The sequence below is a fragment of the Agelaius phoeniceus genome, chromosome 23 (assembly GCF_051311805.1).
Source record: "Agelaius phoeniceus isolate bAgePho1 chromosome 23, bAgePho1.hap1, whole genome shotgun sequence".
NCBI lineage: Eukaryota > Metazoa > Chordata > Aves > Passeriformes > Icteridae > Agelaius > Agelaius phoeniceus.
Window position 1 is genome coordinate 956,486 of NC_135287.1, and position 20,275 is coordinate 976,760.

At 42.7% G+C, this 20,275-nt stretch overlaps 1 protein-coding gene across 1 annotated transcript in view; it reads left to right on the forward strand.

The window, feature by feature from the left end:
• Positions 1 to 2,231: 2,231 nt before the first annotated feature.
• Positions 2,232 to 20,275, forward strand: part of ARHGAP32 (Rho GTPase activating protein 32) — a 238,310-nt gene continuing 220,266 nt past the window's right edge. The window contains exon 1 of the mRNA XM_077190054.1: positions 2,232 to 2,431. The gene's annotated coding sequence lies outside the window, so the exon portion shown is untranslated. The remainder of the gene's footprint in view (positions 2,432 to 20,275) is intronic.

Here is a 20,275-nt window from a genome sequence, read left to right on the forward strand (position 1 = left end):
CCACAGGCCTAATGTAGATTATATACTTCCTTTACAGTGTTTCACAGGTAGAATGAAAACCAGAATGCATCAAATCCAGCTTGCAGAACAGTTTCAATTATGCCTTTCATTTAGAACATTTCTGAAAATGTATCAACCGGGCCATTTCATATTTGCTTTTGCAATGCAAATGTGGCTAAGCCCAGGCACAGCCTTCCCCCAGCTCTCTGTGAATGCCAGGTGCATGATCCACACCCCCACTCCATGTTCTGCACCCCATGGCCCTGGCCAAAGGCCAGGAGTGCTCCCAGGTTAACTGCCTTGCCGTGCTACTGCTGGAGGAGTAAACAACACCAGCAATCAGACTTGTAAGCTCTGCGGTCACCAAATGCTATAATTATCAGGGAGGGGTTTCCACATCTCCTACTGACAGCAAGATCGAGTAGTGTGTTCCTGGCCATGCTAATGAAACAATAAAGCACATTATGAAGTGGTTTAGGGTCAGCCATCGAAACACAACACGCAGGTAATGGCTCTATCCAAAAGATCCTCTACTACAGCACAGCAGGTCCTTGCATTCACAGAGGCACTTACCTGGAGGAAGGAGTTTGGGGTTAATACTTAAACCTCACTTTAAAGTGTGAGTTAACTTTTACTGATAAAGCAACACTGTCCCATACAGCTTTAATAAAATCAGCTCAACTAGAGGGGAAAGTTTTGCATTGTGAACAGGGTGTGCAAGTGACCTGTCCACAGATAAACATGTCTGCATGTGACTGCAGGTCTTGCACTAGCACAGTGAGGTGGGAGGGTCGTGGTGGAGGCAGCTACCTGGTACATCTCTTCTGGCTGGGACACCTCCCCTTAGAAAGGGTGTGTGCCTTAGACACAGTAAAAAACACACAAACTTCAGGACATCTTTGGTGAGTTTCTGCATATTCAAGACATTCAAAACCCATCCTGGACATGTTCCTGTGTCACTTGCTCCAGGTGATCCTGTCTTGGTGGGGGGAGGTTGGTCCAGATGATCTCCAGAGGTCCCTTCCAACCCCACCATCGTGTGACAGGAGCAGCCCTGGCCTCACTACAGCTCACACAGAGCCACTGCAGGCCCTGCCAGCTCCATCCCTTCTCCTGCCTCTGGATTAGCCCCAGCACTTTCCGCATCCCTGAACCCCAAATGTACCTCATCAATGTGTATAAATATAGAAAGAAGGGGTGCTAAGAAGATGGACCAGGCTCTGCTCCATGGTACCCAGCAACAGGACAAGAGGAACAGGCAGGAACTCATGCATGGGAAGTTCCAGCTGACCGCGAGGAAGAACTACCTTGTGCAGTCATCAAGCACTGAACAGATTGTCCAGAGAGGGTACGGAGTGTCCCTCACTGGAGATATTCCAGAACCCACTGGACACAATCCTGTGCTCTGTACTCTGGGATGGCCCTGCTGGAGAGGAGACCTAGGACCTGACGATCCTCCGTGGTCCCCTCCAGCCTCAGCCATCGTGGGATTCTGTGAAATAACCCCAGAACCTTCACAGTCCTGCTCAGCTTCTCACACCCTCCCCCTCTTCTCCTGGCCCCAAACCAAGCACACCTGACAGTGCTTTCCCACACTGAGGAAAAAACATTTCCCTGTGCCCAGACCCACACCTTCCCCATCACCGGCAGCCCAGCTCTGGTGGCTTTGGTCCTGGAATCCCAGAGTCATTTCGGTTGGAAAACACCTCTGAGACCATCGAGTCCACCCTGTGAACGATCCCCACCTCGTTACCCAGCCCAGCTGAGTGCCACTTCCAGTCACTCCTTGGACAGCACCAGAAACAGGGACTCCACCACCTTCCTGGGCAGCCAGCCCCTTCCAACATCTAATCACCCGTTCGGTGAAGGAATTCCTCCTGATGCCGGACCTAAACCGCCAATGGTGCAGGTTAAGCCTATGTGCTCTCATCCCGTCGTTGTTCCCTGGGGGCAGAGCCCGACCCTCAGCAGGCTACAGCCTCCTGCCAGGGGGTGGTAGAAAGGGACACGCTGCCCTGCCAGCCCGAGCCGGCATCCTGAGCTCCTTCCTCCGCGTCCCCTTCACGGCCACCCCAACATCACGCCATCCTCCGGCCCCATCATCCCTCCCTTCATCCACTTATCACCCCCTCCATCTCCTTTTCCCTCCCTCCGTCCCTCTCTCCCTCCCTCCCTCGGCCGCCGCCTCACGCCCGCCCTTCCCGGCGTCGGGGCGGAGCCGGCGGCAGCAGCAGCGCGCATGGGCCCCGCCGCCTGTCCCTGAGCCCCGAGCAGGGGGCGTGTGCCGGACGCGGATCCCCCTTGCCGGGCCCTTGCCGCCCCTTCCCGGCGGCTCCTCCTTACCTGCGGCGGCCGCGGCCATGGCGCTGCGGGCGGCGGGACGGGGCTGCTGAGCGGCGGTCGGGGCGCGGCCCCGCGGCGGCGGAGCGAGGTGAGCGCGGCCAGCAGAGGGGAGGGCTGAGGGGACAGGTCGGCATAGCACCGGCGGTCGCGATAGTGTCGCGATAGCGCCCTGCAGGTCGTGAGGGCGGCGCTGGGGTGGGTGATGGGGCGCGCGCCGCGGCCTCTGTCGCCATGGGCGGGAGAGAAAAAGGACAAAATCCCGAATAAAAGCATTCGTGGGTTTGTCGTGGCGGGGTTTTGTTCGTCCCGGGGCTCCCCTTTCCCGCTCCTGGAGCTCCGCCCGTGTCGCCGGGGGTCCCCAGGTGGGCGAATTCTCCCGTGGCCGGGGAACAATCACTGTCAAGGAGGGATAATGGGCATTTCAGCCCATGCGTGCCATCCCCGCGTGGGGCTCGGCGCGGGGACGCGGCTTTGTGCCGGCTCCATTGTCCTGCTGCCCTTTGTGCGGCTGCTGCGGGCACGCAGGGCTCGTGTCCTGGCCAGGGACGGTGTGAGCAGCGCCCAACAGGTGCTACGTGTGCTCGCGGAGGTGGTTTATCCAAATTACCTCGGGGAGCTTCCCGCCTCGTTGCAGAAGGAGGTGAGCGGTGGATGCCGGAATGAGGTCTATAGGGACGGATCCATAACACTTCTGGGCTCTGAGTGAGCAATGGCAGCTTGGGAAAAAGGTAAATGAACCTTTGAAATTCGCACGTGTGTACTCACCTGTGGTGCTGTTTTTTCTGCAAACCGTGTGTCCCATCTTGTTCTCCCTTGGGAATCTGTCTACTGTGGCAAACGGCTGTTCCAGACCTGACCGAGGGCTGCTGGGTTGTTTGGAGGTGAAGGGAACGAGTCAGTTTTTGTTCCTTCTCTGTCCTTTCCACGTGAGATTGTGCAGAAAACAGCACTTTGGACAGAGGCTTGGACAGGCTCCGTGGGTGCCCAGTTTGTTGTGTTTGTTGGTCCTGGCGCTGGGAAGAATGTAATTGAGAGGAATAGGTGGAAAGGTAACAAGGTAGAAGCTTAAAATATGCCATTTAATTTCAAGAAACAGCCGTAAGTGTGTAATCCAAAGGTGAGCAGACACTCTTCTTTGAAATTAACTGAATGAGTTAATTTCCAGGACTCTTAAAATCTATTTCAAGTGTTTAAGGTGGGAGCTTCTGCAGCATAGGGACAAATATCCTGCATGTGCTTATTGAGAACATGCGGTTTTTTTTCCCACTGCACAGATGTCTTCTCTCCTAAAATCAGGTTAGCCTTGAGTGCACAATTTATTTTGACTGGTAAGGAAAATATTAGATATTCTTTATGATAAAAGAGCAGTAAATAGTTCTTGTGCTTGGACTGGTTTGTTTTCATGAAACTGATCAGAGCCGTACTAGGGTGCGTGCATGTGGAGCTGATGGGTGTGTAGTGTTTGAATACACTGGAGCCAGCTGCAAGAATCAAAATTCTAGTCATTTGAGAGCATATGGTGGTACAGATAATAAAGTGGGGGGAAATGGGGTCAGTCTGGCAAAATGCAAAACCTGTTACTTAGGGAAACAGAACTGAAAGTGTTACTGTGGTATAAATGGCATGTATAATGGACAGAAGAAATATTAGTCTATTGCCAGAAGCAAATTATTGGCCAATCTTTCAGCGTGTGGTCTTAATCTGGAGTTTGTTTTTTTGAAGTGGTCTTTGTTTCTTCAGAAACTCGACAAATACATCTGAGGCAAGTCAGCAGAAATATCATCCGGGAACTGCTTTAGTTTTTGGGTTTTGTATTCAGTCTGTAGCTGGATGTTGCAGTGGTTTTGTATCAATTGCTGCTGCTGGGTTGTGAAATATCAGGATCACAGCCCTTAACAATCTGTTTTCTGTAATGCAAAGCGAGGGGAATGATGATCATCATGTTCAATTTAAGGGGGATGACTCCAGTGGTGACTTACTGCCTGGAGAGAAGATCCCAGAGGGAGTAGAGGAAATCCAACAAAAAAGGGGAATAGTGCTACTTTGGCCGTTTTCCCCCTGGGCTTCTGGTTCTTTTGTGAACTTCTGAAAAGGAAATGTCATTTTGCTGTCTGAGTGCATTGTTTTGCATGAAGTGTCAGACCGCATTAAGGGGATGATTCTAGTCAACTTCCCCCATTTCAAAACAAACACATCAAATACAGTAATATGTTTGTACAAAAGCTCAGTGTGTTTTGCAGGATCCCAATGTCCATATTTCCAAAAATAAATTATGTTTTTAATACTTTATTATGGATGGAATAGTTTTTGTAGGAGAGAAGAATTGAGGGCTCCCTTGGCCTTTGGGAACTGCACTCCGCCAATAAGAGGAACTCGTTGGCTTTTTCATGAGCTAGGGGATTATTTTCATTTGCATTTCCTCAAAGTATTCTTATCTTTGCAGTAGTTCTGATTCCAGTGGCTGTGACCAAGGCAAGAGCTATTGTCTCTCAGGGTAAGGACAGAAAGGGAAGAAGATGTAGGTAAATTTGTAAATTTTGGCTGCAGAACCAAATTGGTCCCATGGGACTGTGAAGACGGATGGCCTCTGCCAGGTGTGGTGTCCATGGGCCTGGTCCTCTCCCAGGTATGCTCCTCACCTGCAGCTCCTGGATCTGGTTTCAGCCTTTGCTGTGCAGCAGCAGCATTGTGTACCAGCAAGGCTGATGAGCTTGCTGCTTGTATGGGTTTGATGATGGGCCAGGTAGGTCCAAGCTGAGAAGGATCCTGACAGAGCCGTTCTTCCCCATCAGACTCGTGAAGGAATTTGAACTTGAGCAGGTTGTGAATCTGTGTTTCCAGGAGTGGAGATGGTTCTGTGTTACTGTTCGGCTCTGATATCCAAGCTGCTCTTGGGATATCTGATATTGTAATAAAAGAGAAACAGATTGCAGTGTTTATCAACTTTTAAAGTCCATAACAGCTTTCCTTGGAAAAACCAGCCATTTTGATATTTGGGGTGAGGCAGGTCAACAAGTCTGGGCAGTCGGAGCATGTGGATTTTCCCAGTGATTTCTATTCTTATGCTAATCTTCTCAGCAGGCTGGCTGAGGCTGTTGGAGAGGAGGGGAGTGCACATCGAGAACACTAAAGAGAAGCCATTTTTGGTACTTATTGTTATGCAGATAAGGCTTTCCAGCCAACGAGAATTTGGAGAATCACATAACCCGAGGATGTGATGCTGCAGGTCAGGAGTAATTTAGCAATTCTAACCCGGTTTGGCTGAAACTGTTCCTCTTCAATATTAATTTTGAGGGGTTTTGTTGGCTTTGCTTAGGTTTTATTTTTGTAAATCCATGTTGTAGCTGAAAAGTTGTTATCTTTGCTGCTGAATTAAAGTTGGAAAACATCAGTTTTCAATTTTTAATTATTGTGATGGGTAAGAAGTGTAAGAAGGTAGCAAAACTGAGTTGCTCATTTGAATTCTTGTTCTGTTTTTCTGTGTGCCTTGCTGTGTTTCTCCCACACTGTCTGCGAGCCCTCAATTCCTGCAGTGCAAAAGATTTAAGTTATGTATAGATTGTTGAGTAGTTTGTGCATGTTCCTAGGGAGGTGTGTGTGTCACTAGAAACCAGGTAAAAGATGTAAATCTCACTCTCAAGAATTCCTTGTTGTATATTGGCTTTCCAAGATTGCTTTAGAAATATGAGCTACTGGAGAAGTCTGAAGGAGATGCTCCAAGTTAGGATTTTGTTGCACAGAACAGGAAACTGCAGCTCTTTGTGGCCTCTGTCTTGTATAATCTCCCCAATAATATATGGGGTTTCTGCAGTGCAAAGTGCTGGGGCTCTTAAGCACGTTAAGAAGTCTCAGGGTGTTTATTTCAGTGGTGTTTTGTGGTTCTGAGGTCTGTGCTCACTGCAGTAGATCCGCTTATCCATATTTGTGTGTAATGTTCGATTCTTTGGAAGTGTGCAAAATAATTAAAAACCGCCCTTTAAACTATTTAGTAAATTGGATTTGCTTTGCCAGCAGTGGAACAGGAACTTAATCGTGTTTAAGCTGCTGTTGACTTTTCCAATCTGATTTTCCCTGGAAAGAAACTTTACTACCTAGTTGTTAAATGCACAGTTAATTACCTGCTGATTGGTTAAGCTGATAAACCAATGCTACCAGGTTTACTTGTAATCAGGTTGGTAAATGTGCCACGGATGCGCTTCCTCATGCTATTGTCTTGCTTTATGATTAAACCCAGTGTTAACTCTCATCATGCTCACGATTTCCATGTATTTAGTATTGTCAGGTGATGATTGACACTGAAGTTACCATTCAGGGGATGTTCTTGCTCTGTGCTTAAGTTACGCATATGTACTTCTGGAGTTCATAGTGTCATCTCTTAATAATCTAAGAGAATATGGCTTAGCAGCTTTTAACCCATGGTTTAGGAAATAAAATGTATCTCCACTTCTTAAAATAGTTGTTGTAGGCAACTTTATAGTCTTTCAGTCTTATTTCAGTAGCTATGTTGCAACATTTTGATTGTGTCCTGACATGGTGGTATGAGGTCAGTGGTTGAAGCAACAATAGCTGTGCATCTGTTACTGATCAATGAATCATTCACCCTCTTGGTCATCTCAGTTTTGCTGATGAAGAAGCTGCAATTGCTGCCCCTCCATCCCGTCCCTAATGTGCCTGGGGTTTTTGCCTGCTCTCATCTCAGCACTGATGTTTGTAGGTAGAATACATTGATTTTTGGTGTATCCATTATAACTCATTAAGAATCAGAGAGGGACTGGAGTTTCTCCAATTTCCACCATTAATTCATTGAACCAGCACTGCAAGCACTTTGGAGCCTGGCTTCCTGTAGATTTCAGGGTAAAATTAAATGCTTAAATATCCTTGAGGTGTTCTGTTGGATGGAGAGACACTTGGTGAGCCACAGTTGTGGGCTTAGGTCTTCTGGTGGCAGCTCTTCCAATGGGTGAATTGCTTTTAAGATACATGGATGAAAGGTGGTTTGCTAAAAGCTTTGTCACCCCTTATTGGGAGATTAAGAAAATCAGTTTTCTCAAAAATACCTTTGATGGCAAGGTGTTAGGTTATGTGTGGTTTGAAAATTCTTGCTTCTTACAGAAAGACATATTTAATTCTCTGTGTATTTTGTTATCTGAGACATACTTATTACTGACTAAAAAAATTTCTATTAAAATATTAAAGTTAAGTTGCTATGCTTTTTTCCTTCCTTTAATTTCAGTAACAATGTTTCCTGGCATTTGAGCAATGAACTTTCTGGCCTTGATACTCAGGATATTCAAGGTGTCTGTGAGTTCTCTAGGGAAAAAGAAGATGCAGTGCTTGGTGTTTTGAAAACAGTTTGGTTTTTTGGTGCCAACCTAAAACTAAGACATTTTCCAGATCTAAATGTTATAATTTTGCCATATTCTTACAGACTTCACTTAGGCATAAGAGTGGTTATTATGAAGAAAGTAGTTGGACAACCCTGTTTGTGCACAATATTAATTGCTGCAAGAGTCTATGAGTGTTTGCTGATATTTACCCTTTTCCTCCTTGTTATGATTCATGAATGTCTTCATTAGATTTCATAATAGCAACCTTGTGCCAGGCCTTTTGTGTTTGTGTTTTACAAGAAGCATCTCTAGAGAATTAGCTCCTGCCTTCTGGGAACAATCAGTCTTTTAACAGGGTGATTTCAGTAGTTTTTAAAATTTATTTTGACTTCAAAAAGGCTATTATCTTGCTTCATAAGGCACCTTGCTGGTTCTTTCCCCCAAATTTACATAGCACCAGATACATTGTGGTGGAATCTTTACAAATTTTATCAACAATTTGCAAATCAACTTTTCATGAACTATGAATACATTTCAGTAGCTGCTTTCCATAACATGCCCTTATGATTATCATCTTATCCCTTACACTCTTCTGGGATAGAAATGAAAATTGCTGTTTGGGTATCATGATTTGTTGTTAATGCTTATATGTGTATTTATAATGTATGGATGATGGTACTACTTTTGTACTAAAATATAAAATGTAGTTTTTTTGTAAAACTCGCAAATGAATGAGCAATAGCTATGAATATTCTGATAAACAAAAAAAAAATTCTTTGGCACAATCCGTAAACCAGAGTGTGTTGCTCCTTCCTCGCTTCTAGGAATCTGCAGAGGTGTAATATGTTCACTGGAGGTTGAATCACAAAGGAGTACTTGATTTTTATTTCAGCAAAAGTTCTGGTAACTTATTTTTTAAGTGTAAATGAGATTCCATAGTCGTCCTGTTGCATGATGCACAAGGCAAGCTTCAGACGTAAAGTTCAGTCATTGGTAACTGCTGCAGCTTATTTCATTGAAGAAACAGGAACAAAAGTTTGTTTGTAACCACTCTGGAACTGAGAACAAAGGCTGCAGGGACCTTTGAACCCTTGTGGCTGTGCATCTGAAGGAGGAATTGTTCAGGAACGGGAAAAACTGCCAGAAGACCAGGGATTTGCTTTTCCCGACAACTTTCTCCAGCAGTGTTCAATGACTGCATTTAAAGCAAAAAAAAAAAAAAAGGAAAAAAAAGAAAAAGTTGGTTAATTGGAAGACTCCCTTACTTATTCTTCCCACTGAGCTCTGATTTGATAATCAAGCAATCAAGCATGCTGGGATGGTTATTCTTACCTTTTTTTTCACCAAGGCAAGCTTTGAACAAATGAGTGTGTGTGCTCTCTTTTTTGGGAGAAATTTAATGATTGATTGCAACCTTAAACATTATGTTCTCTCCCAAATGTTCTGTGCTAGAGATTCTGGCGTGTGAAGCAATTTGTTTCCCCTGCTTCCTGGTGTTGTTCTGACTTCACAATTATTTTTCATTCCCTGGTGGCTGTCTCCTCAAGGAAGAGGGTAGGGACTTATCAGTGTTCTGAAGAAATTGTTACTTCTTTGCAAAATGTGTTGACTGGCACGTTGGGTCTCCAGTGGGTTGTCCAGTGTGAAGGTTCTGCTGCAGGCAGCGATTTGTGCCTTATCGTTCACCTTCATGAATTTTACAAGGCTTAAGCAGAGGATGGGCTACACTGGATGAACAGATTCTCCAAATTGCTTCATGCAGAGGGAGAGAAACCCAGTATTGAGGGTTTATTATTTTTCCTTGAGTAGTGAACATAACACACCAGCTGGAAGAAACAGAGTTGTTCATTTATATTTCTCATCCTAAACATGCAGCTCATAAGTGTGCTCAGGCATGCATGTAATGTGTGTGTCTGTCCCTCTTTCCCCTGCTGGAGAAACACTCTGTGCTGCTCTGCAGTTCTTTGGACAGAAGGGAAAAGCTGGGTTTGCCCCTTAAGAATTGAATTAGGTGCAAAACAAGTGGAGGCATGGAATAAGATCTGGAATCTGGTTGTCTTTGTGCAGTCACCCTTGGAGAGGATGCTTCAGACCAGTTTGCAGCCAGGTGATGTTTGTGGCTGCAGCCACCTGAGTGAGAGCTTTTCTCGGGGTGTTCCCTGCTACCTGGTTCCCAGAAAGACACAGAAGGAATTGGGAAAACTCCAGTTACCAGAAAGAAGAGTTAGCCATTGGGTATGATCTGGCTGATCATACCCATACAGATAAGTATTTTAAGCAGTGATTCCTCTTGCTGCTAGAGAGGAAAAACAAATCAATTTCTTTCAAATTATCAGGGGCCTCCAGTTCTTCGCCTCTTTTTCCTTTTCCCTGAGGGATGTACACGTGGGGTGGCACTCAGGGTGAGGCTGTTGTAGATCCTTGTCATATGTTCAGCCTGCCATTTCAGCTGTCCTGAATGACAGCAGCTCTCAAACGTCTTGTCTTTGTTCTTAAAACTGTTGATCTCTTTCTAACCTCTGGCTGCAGTTTCTGTGAAATTAGGCTGGGCTGTGGGGAGATTTGGCTTTGTAAACCTGGTTCCCAGGAGCATGGGAAAACTGTGTGGTGGTTGCCCTTGTCTTTGAAGTTCTTTATGGGATATGAATTGGTTGTCACTGTGCTCTTGACTTTCTCCCCTGTTAAGATATGCAGCAGCTTGAGCTGCTCCAGTAACCTCTGTTCAGTCACCCATACACAGAACAATTGCCAATTGCATAAGGAAGCCAATACACCCGTGGCTATTCAGTTATGTAGCCATACTGTATTAATTTTAGAAGAATGTAACTGTCTGGAATACAGTTTAGGACCATTCTTAACAGTTTCATGTAGATTGCAAGAAAACTTAGTTCTGTGATTGCATCCCTTGCTAGAGGTACTCTTTGCATTTCCTGTTTGGCAACTGCCAGGGTTAACAATTAAACCACAGTTAACATCTATGATTAAAACTGGAAATTAAAACATATAGATTGGTGTCTTAGAAAACTTAATTTGTCAGTTCTTATCTCTAGCAAACGTGTGGAGGAGGGGTGCCATATGGCTGCTAAATATAACTCAACTTGCTCCTGAAAGCAGTTGAAAAAGTACAGAAGTTCACAATCTGATATCCGTGTTGTTAATAAGAATGTGCTGCAGAATTGTAGTGCAGACTAAGGTAATGGGAAGAGAGCCAAAAGTAATCCAATGAAATGTAAGTATTTCCTGTGATGGGTGATGGGGGCTGACACACTGGGGAGGTGCTCAGCATCCTGCAGACACTGGAGCCTTTCTCAGCAGTGGCTGCAGTGGAAGGGTGGCAGGAGCTGCCCAGTTACACCAGTTTTCTGCTCACCACCCTTGCGGTCCAACAGCTCCTAATCCTTGTTTGCTTTAAATATTTGCACTGCTGCAGCCCAGTGCTGGGATGGTGGAGAACTCAACCTGCTAGAGCTGAGTGAGTAAAATCAGGAATACAGGGCTGTGGTGGCAAGGCTTGAGAGTAGTTATTCACAACTTTTAATTCTGTTTTTAAAATTCTTAATACTAAAATTTGTGGTTTTTTGTGTGGACATACTGCCAAAATACACTGTGATCCCATGTTTTAAGGTTACAACTATAGTTGAAATAAGGAAACATTTCTAGTAAGTATTTTCAAATTGTATCTGTGCATGCATTAGAAGGAAGTATAAGTTAGTCATACACTGTGCAATGGATTATTTCTGTGTATTTTTCAGCAGTGGATATTTTTGTGAAATACTTTGATTGTGAAATACTAATCTATAAAGGAGATTAATCATTTTCTGATGGGAAAACCTGTGAAAAAAGTAGAGCTCCAAAATACTTGAATACTTGTGATTTCCTCCACCTCCCCCCAAAAAAAAAAAAAAAAAATTACCCAGCCTGTAATACAGTTGTTCTCACTCCTCTTTTTGAATGCAAACATCCAGAATAGGTGTTGAACTGATTTAGCAAAGCACTTTAGTATATGTCTAATGTTAATCCAAGGGCTCCTGATAGGGTAAAAGGCATTGCTTAACTGAGGCAGAAATATCTGATAGGAAAAGCTTATCCTTGAAAAGAATCAGAAGAGAAACTGTATTGGTTATATTCCTTCAGGCCTTTAAAATATTTCAAAGGATGAGTATAGACTTTCTGATGGGGTTTTGGTGGCTAAAAATGCAGTTACACAAATCACAGCTTGTTGGGGCAGGGAGAATTAATTTATGCGCTTGAACATGGGCTCGTCCACTGTTTTCTCTGAAGTTGAATTACAGACAACAAGAATGCACTTTGTTGTTCTTTAATAATAAATAACAGCATAGCAGTTTTGATCTTCAAAGCACTGCTCAGACCTTAATTAATCTTCATAATACTCCTGTGAGAGACTTAAAAATACTCCCTACCCTTTTGGACAAGGAGCTCCTTAGCATGGAGATGTTGGAGGGTTTGCTCTGGGCCACATTGTCAGGGTCAGCTGGGACAATTGCTCAGAGATTGTTGGCACTGGGAGCTTTGGCTGCTTCTGGAGGCTGTGTTGCTTTTCTCATTTATGGGTTAAAATTTCTGAAAAATTTGAATACACAAAAAACTGCAGTTCTTTAAATTATTTTGGATTTCCAACTGAGTGTTAACTTATGCATATGCATGTTGGAATTTCCCTGTTGAATATTCCTGTAGGCAGGAAAGTGCAGAAGGTTTGTGTTAGTGCTGTTGTGTGGGAGCAGGTATGGAAAACTGCACTTCAGAAAGCCTGGGTCGCAACTTCGGTGTGACAAGGTAGAAAATAAAAGTATATAAGTCTTTGAAAGAGTCTATCATAAATACATAGAAAGTGTCTCTCAGTTTACCTTCCCTAATTGTCCTAATTATTTGTGTTTAAAAAAGGAGAAGAAGAGGAATTAATGTAGATGTTGATTTTCAAGGTTTTCCCAAGGTAATTGCTGATTGGAGTTTCAGGACAGATTTAGACAGTACATTGCCCTACATTTGGAGAATAAAATAGGAATGGCAGAATGAACTGAGACTGTTCAGCTCACCTGGAGAAACAGTTCAAAAGGAATTATAATGTAAACTCTTGAAATGTGTGACCAGTGGGATCCAGGCTTGTCACATGTGCATTTTTCTCACCAACAGCAGGAGGGAGTTCATTGAGAACTGGTTACTGCTGCAGATAAGGAACCCAAAACATGGGCTGTCAGGAGAAAGGCAGAGGTGTATCAAAGTGTTCACATCTGTGTTTGCTTCTGACATAACAGACCCAAGGGCAGAATGTTTAATGTTTTGTTCAGTAGTGTGTAAACTCAAACTACCTTTTCAGAAACTGGGATGCTTCAAAATCACAAGTAGCCCCTAACTGATGTTTTTGTACTGAGCTCTGTGAATGCTTTGAGGTTGTAATTTCTGCTGGAGGTTGCACCAATTTGCATGAGGAATGAACATGGTACTGGCTAGTGAAGCAGAAAGCTGACAACCCATTAAACAGGTCTGAAGGATTCCTCAGCATGAAGAGTAAAGTCAGCAGAATCCTGGAGCCAAACACCAGAAAAGCCTGGTGCACTTCACCTGGTGACCTTGTCATCCTGGAGAAACCTGGCAGGATGATGCTCCCAGCACTGCTGGGGTGAAGGTCTTTTCAGCATCTCCTGCTGAGCCAATTGTTTGGCCCATGGGTTCCCAGGAGAAATCTGTGAAGTGTTTAAATGTCTTTTTAAAATTCATTAGAAATGCAGTGACTTAAGCTGACTCAAGGGTCCATATTGATACTGCACTTTGTTTTGAATACAAGGTGCAAATAAAATGTCCAAATGGAAAAACTATGAGAAGTTTCAAGAGTTCTGAACTGTCAAGTCTAATTTCTGTTCTAAATACTGTTGAAATTTTTATTAACAAAATTCTGCAAATAATGTGTTTAACTCTGTTTGGTTTATGCATGCTTTTCTTCCACATTTTTGATACATCAGAGCATTAAATTGTGATTTAACAGAGGGCAGAATATATCCTTCTTACAGAACTGCAACCTCATAACCCATAAAATGCATGAGAGGTAAAATCTTCTCTAGGTCTTCCTTCTCTGACTTTGTAACCTCATTTCTGGACGTTCCTTAGAGATGCTCAGAGGGATAAATTAAACATCAACAAACAAGTTGGAAAAGAATTTGTGTATTTTAGTTTCCCAGGTACTGTGACAATAAGGAGGGTTTTGATTGCTGAACAACACATGGTGCTGGACCAGCTGTGTCTGATAATGGATAAGGGAAATCCCATGGCATATGCTTTGGGACAGGCAGAGATCTGCCTTTCTGAAGCACACACTGCTGAAATGCTTCTGGTTAAAAATGACTGCAATTATTTAACTTGCCTACCTTTCACAAGTTTTTAAAGCTATTTATGCAAATAGCAGTTTCAGTGAGATGACAGTAAGACCCAGGAGTTGTTTGCTGTATGGTTTTCATGCCTCCTTGAACTAATTTCTGGCCCTAATTGTGTGCATACACATGTAGTGCTCCTGCACTCTCGTGTGTGTCTCCTGGGAAAGGTCTTTTCTTCCCTCCCAGCTAGGCATTCCTCATGCTGCCCACCAGAGCCAGCTTCTGGGACTGGTGACACTCATACCTTTTTAAAATGAAGAAAAATCTCATTCCCCATTAGCGTTGCTGATAGTTTACCTACCCAATAAGGACTTTTAGAAATGAAGATGGAGGTATTTGACGTGTTACTTCATAGGCATGGATAGATGAGTTAAAGTATTCACTTCTAAGCCTTTTAATTCTTGCCTGAAATTTTATTGGCACATTGCTAGACAAAGTGCTGTATATAAAGGGCTAGAAAGTGTATGTAGATTTGAAAGTTTTCACTGTTATATTTAATTTTCCTAAATAAATTCATCGGCAACTTGTTCTTTCCCCAAATGCTGCATCTTCTAAATCAGACTAATCTGTGTGGCATTCAAATCCATACAGCAGGCCTTGTAAAACTCAGGGGAGCGCTGGGTGGATTTTCTCAAGTTGGTTCAGCAGCTCTTGAGCTCAGCAAGTCCAACAGACCAGAAACTCCAAAGAACTTGGGTTGTTCTTGTCACTTAGGACAGGGGTAAAGAAATAGTCTCTGTTTCCAATGGGAGTATTGTGAGGGTTCAGTGAGTGTGGTCTTAACTCTACTTGCATCAGTGGCACTGGTTCTTTGTGGAGTAAATTGACACCTTCTCAGCACTGAAATCCTGCCCTGTATTTGCCTGATCTTTGAAAGGATTAATGCACGGACAGTGCGTGGATTTTCTTGTGTCACTGCTTGTTCCTGCTTGTGGGGAAATCCAGACGATTGGGAGAATGGTTTTTGAGAGATGATTTGTGAAGGTTGTTTGCTGACTGACATATGGTGTGGCATACGGTGCTATTTACCACCTCAGAGTCTGAACTTAGAGGGAAATGATTTTCTTTTTTAAACGTTTAACTCTATTAACTAGTTGTAGACATCTTCCAATATTGCCCTGGCCAAGTTAATTTACACCTTCCTTTTATTCAGCTTGTCCCATCTGATGGTGACTGTTTTCTTCCTTGTTTTTATTCTATAAATAGATTTTAGAGTTTCAAGGGCTGAGGGTCTCAGTAGCATCAAGCACTTGTAAATCTCGTAGCCTTTTACCTGTAGCCTCCAAGGTCTCAGACCTTGCTATGATGTGGAAATGGAAGCCAGGCCAACTACTGGACTGAAAAAAATGCTTATACAGCCTGGTGTAAGATCTTCTTTCCAAGTCATCCTGCTTCTCCCCCGGAGTAGCAAACTTTTGAAATGGTGTTAGTGAAGATGAAGAAATGATATCAAGAGGTTCCATTTTTTGTTAAAAATCTGGTTTGTAGAGGAAGAAGAAAAAAGTAATAGGGGACAAAATTATTATCTTAAAACTTGGGCAAATGGAGCTTTGAGATGATGGAGTTTCTGGAAGAGTACATCAGTCCTTTTTGCCCTGGTGGGAGATGTTGAAATAAAAAGGCTTCAAAGGGAGATAAATGCTCTCAGTTTTTCAGTGCCAACTTTTGATACCATGGAAGTTGCTGGTGGGTTTGCTTTCTTCCAGCTGGGCCTGTGTAGGTATTGAGTGAAGATACTAAAGATGTTTATTTGCTTTTATATTATTGCTTTTTCGACAAATACTTAAAGTTTTTTTTACATGCAGATCTTAAGAACATGAACAGAAGTGAAACAAATGCTCAAGTGTAGATTAACATAAAAGAGAGATGAAAAGAGGACATGAAATATACAGGGAGATGTAGAATGGTTTGTGTTTTTCTGAGCTTGTTTCCATCTCTCTGGCTTATATTAGTGTCATTTCTCTAGCAGAGGCTGCAATTTTACAGAAAGAGAAATTAGGAATGTATACAAACACTTTGAGAATGTTTCCTCTGCTCCAGTTCTACTTCCACCTCCTCCAGTCTCACTGTGAACATTCTGATTGAACTGTGGGTCTACATCCTCATAAAACAGTGTCAGGATCTGTGCCACTTCCCTCTGAACAGTCACCTTGTGAACATTCCTGCAGAGAGAAAGCAATAAATGTTTCTCCTCCCCCATTCCTCACCTATACAACTCTGCCTGTTTCTTTTCCTTTTTTTCCCTGAGTCATAAGGAAATGGTGGTCAAAGCTCTAAGCAATAAACCTGTATAGACTATTACAGCTGCTGCTTAAATATTAAGGTGGTAGAAAATTTTGAAGTGAAGGTCCAGCCTCCATCAGCTTTCTGTGTTTCCACTCTATCCCAGCTATACAGATAGAGAATCTCATTCCAGGATGCAAAATGATGGTATTTGTAATATTTTCAATGTAAATGGTAAGCAGGATGTAAAGGAAAAGGATTTTTACTTAGATTATTAAGTTCTTTGTGATGTGAGGCTCTTTCACACAACAGAAAAAAGTATTCTCTACTTATTGGAAGCTTTGCAAAGATTAAGAGATTCTAAACAGGAAAATCTGTCTGGATTTGTCATTTAGAAGTTTGTTTCTTCAAACCAGTGTTTATAAGATGCAGAAGAGATTAAGGATGTCAGAACTGTACAGTAAGGAGGAGGCAACATAGGTATCTAGTCTGATGCTTAAAATACAGAAGACAACTTTTGGTGGCTTTCTTAAGTAGATAAAACATCCTTGTGAAAGCATTTAAAGGAGAGCTGGTTTTGCTTACAGAGGCCATACATTTAAATAAGCTTAAAATGTAAACACAACTGCATGCCTTCATGGAGACATAAACCAGCATGCCTTACATGTTCCCCTTCTCTCCCAATGGGACTTTGTGCTAGCCTAAGTTCGCCAATTGACACCTTTTTGTTGGTAATCAGGAAGATTGTCAGTGTTTTGAGGTAAGTTTGACTGTGTGTTACCCTGCATACTGAAAGTTATGTGCTTAAAAACCTGGTGCCATAGTAAAATCAGCTGATTGTGGTATCAAAGAGTTCCCTGCCTGAATGAATATTATAGTGTCATCAGTCTGGTAGTCTACTCCTTGTCCTGTCTGTAGATGTTCTCTACAGGATCTTGGGATTCAGCAGAGGTGGAAAATGACACACCAAATGGAAGAGATCCTGTGCTCACAGCTCAGCCATTCCAAAAAGAGGGAAAATCCGCCTGCCAGTGGCCATAAGGGCCACTATCTCAGTGCTACTGGTGTTGAAGGGACGTCTTTGTGATGTAAATGTCACGAGGACCCTGCTGGCCCCACAGCAAGGAGATCATTAAAACATCCAGGTGTGCCAGTGCCTAAACCCCCGGGCTTTCTGTCCATGAGGAGGGGGTTTCATCAAGGCTCCAGCTGCCTCCAAGCCAATGGACAAGCCAATTTAAGGTGTCAGCAGGAAAGAAATGTGTTTGAGGTTCACCAGACCCAGTTCCAGTTGGTACCTTCTTGCAAAGCCAGTTTCCTTGAGTTTCAGTTCTGACTCCATAGTGTTCATCAACCATGGGGCACCAACTGCTGGCCAGGGGCACAGCTGTGACCCAGCTGGATGCTGCAGCCCTGGACCTCTGTCCCTGCCTTTCCTTCATTGCTGTTACATTTTGCAGGATGTATCCGATTCTGTGTGTTTTACTAAAGTGTGGCGGAGGTGTCTCATTCACTTCCCTCGAGATATTTTTTTGTAAAACTGCAGCATGTGCTGCTTTGCTTCAGCAGAACCTGAAGGCTGAATTTGAACATTTTCCTAAGGTTCTGAAAAGAAACCTTTTTGAAGGTTAAAAAAAAGGGTTGTCAAATGAACTTAATGTTATTTTTAATTTCAAATAATTTATTTATTTAGCCATGTTATTAGAATATTTTTAGGTTGCTTTTTTTCTCTTTCTAGTGTAGAAAGGGAAGATTAAATGACCATATTTTGGAAGTGGGGATGAATCTCTCTGAAGTGGCAATAATAAACCTTTCCTCAGCCGTGATGTCCATCCTTTGGAGGAAATGTTGACAGAGCAGTAATGTTTGTGTGTCCTTTGATGTGTGGGGCTTTGACATCTCCTCAAACTCACTGTTGCCTTAAATAGCCCCAAATATTACTTTGAAGCAAGAGGAGCAGGAAAAGCGAATGACTGACGAGACAAATTTCCTTAATAACTTCCTATTTAGCCAAAAGATAAACTGGTTTTCATCTGATATTCTTAATTTATAGCAAGACTGACCAATTGAGACCCATATAAAGTGTTTCTACAACATGCTCCAAAATCAGCTTCTGAACAAATAAATCACTTGCCTGTGGCTGGGTTGTTTTTTAATCAAGTTCAAATAGAGATTCCTGAAGTGCTTTTATTGAAGCAATTTTATTTTATGATAATTAAAAATGTAGGGCTGCTACTTTATATTGCTAGCTTTAGAGGGGCATGTGTGCAGCGTAGAATTGAGGCAACTGTTTGGGTTTTGCTTTTTTAAAAATTTCTTGTGCAAATCTCTGAATCTCTTCTGGTTAACTTTGAGTGGATTTGTGCTGCTGTCCTTTGAAGAACTGAGCAGTGTGTTTTCATAGGTGATGAAATGGGAGAGTGCATATTTTGGGTGCAGCAATCCTGCACACGCCCTGCACGGTTCAAGCCTGGTCTGTACCATGACAGTCCTGTGGTGTACAATCACTATTTAAAATGCAAAATATGTTAAAGAATTGCTGTTGCTGAGCAGACACCTATCAAGGTGAGTGGCCTTTATATATGATTTACCTGTTGAGCGTATCTGTCTTCTGAATGTTATCAACAATATTTCTGAATTACAGAATTGTAGGGACAGTGGAGGGGGTTGAATCTTTGAATAAGTAATCTTTAACTGTGCTGTTTTTGACAGTTTAAATATTATTGACCAAAAACATATTTATGTTTGTTCAGCACGAATGTTCTCCTCTGTAAGAGTCACCATCTGTCTCATTTCTTCTGCATCTGTGGTGGTTTTTGTTTTTTCTTTAACTCTGGGTAGACTTATTTTTAGAGTTTATATTAGGTGATTAGAAGTTGTGGTTTGTTGCAGGTATTTTTCTTTTAACAAAGAAAAGAAAACTTAAATTTATTACTTAATATAATTTTTAACTCTTTCCCCCAGTGGTTTGATACTCCCCCACTGTTTGGTTATGGTATTAAGCCATGTTAAGTTATTTCAGCTTCAGTGAGTGATTGCTGTTCCCCCATGCTGGCACTTCTTAACCCAATTCTGCCGGACCTCTCTGGGTTAGCAATACCCCAGACCATCGTGAGAAGTCCAGGAAATAAGTTCCAGCTACTTCTGTCATGTTGGGCCAGCAGCAGCAGCATTGAGTTCGGTATTAATTTCAATTTCTTTGTGTCTTTCCTGCGGTTATGCTCCTGCTGACTTCAAATGGGTTTGAAATTGTTCAGCATTTAGGAAGAAACAGCAGCATCTGGTAAAACCAACACTCAACAGTGTAGTGCTTCCAAGGTCTCCAAGTACTGGAATAGAGGTCAGCATGGGAAAACTTTTCGAGGGAATTCCAGTCACTGAAGTCTTGGAAAAAAACACTCCCAAGTGTAAATGGAGATGTGTTAGGACCGGAAAATCTTTGGCATGGCAAGCAAGATGCTGCAAATAGTGTTGTTTATCAGTTTATTTATCTATTTAATCTCCCCCCAGGGGATTTCATAGTTATCTGCCTTTTGGAGATCATTTTTAAAAGGATTTTTTCATGGCTGTTGATGATCACTGTTGTTTCTTTTTAGAATTGTTAAAGCACCACTTTTCAAATAATCACAGAATATTCTGAATTGGAAGGCACCCACTGGAATTATGAAGTGCAGCTCTAAGGGAATGGTCCATACAGGGACTGAAACCACAACCTTGGCATTACTAATTCTGCACACTGCTTTTAAATGTCTTTTTCTCCTTTGAGAAGAAAGCATTCATTATATGCCTTGTGATGTGAGGTTTGCAGAACTTAGTGGAATGAACATGACACAGCTTGAAATAATAGAGTGGAAAAAAATCCCTCGCTCAAGGTAGCTTTAAAAGCAAATTAATTTTCTGTGCCTCTGACTGATTTTATTGTGGTGCTTTGGTGGTTTTTCTCCTTCTTGTTGCTCCCTTAAAAGCTTCAAGGAACTACCAGAAAACTTGTGGCCT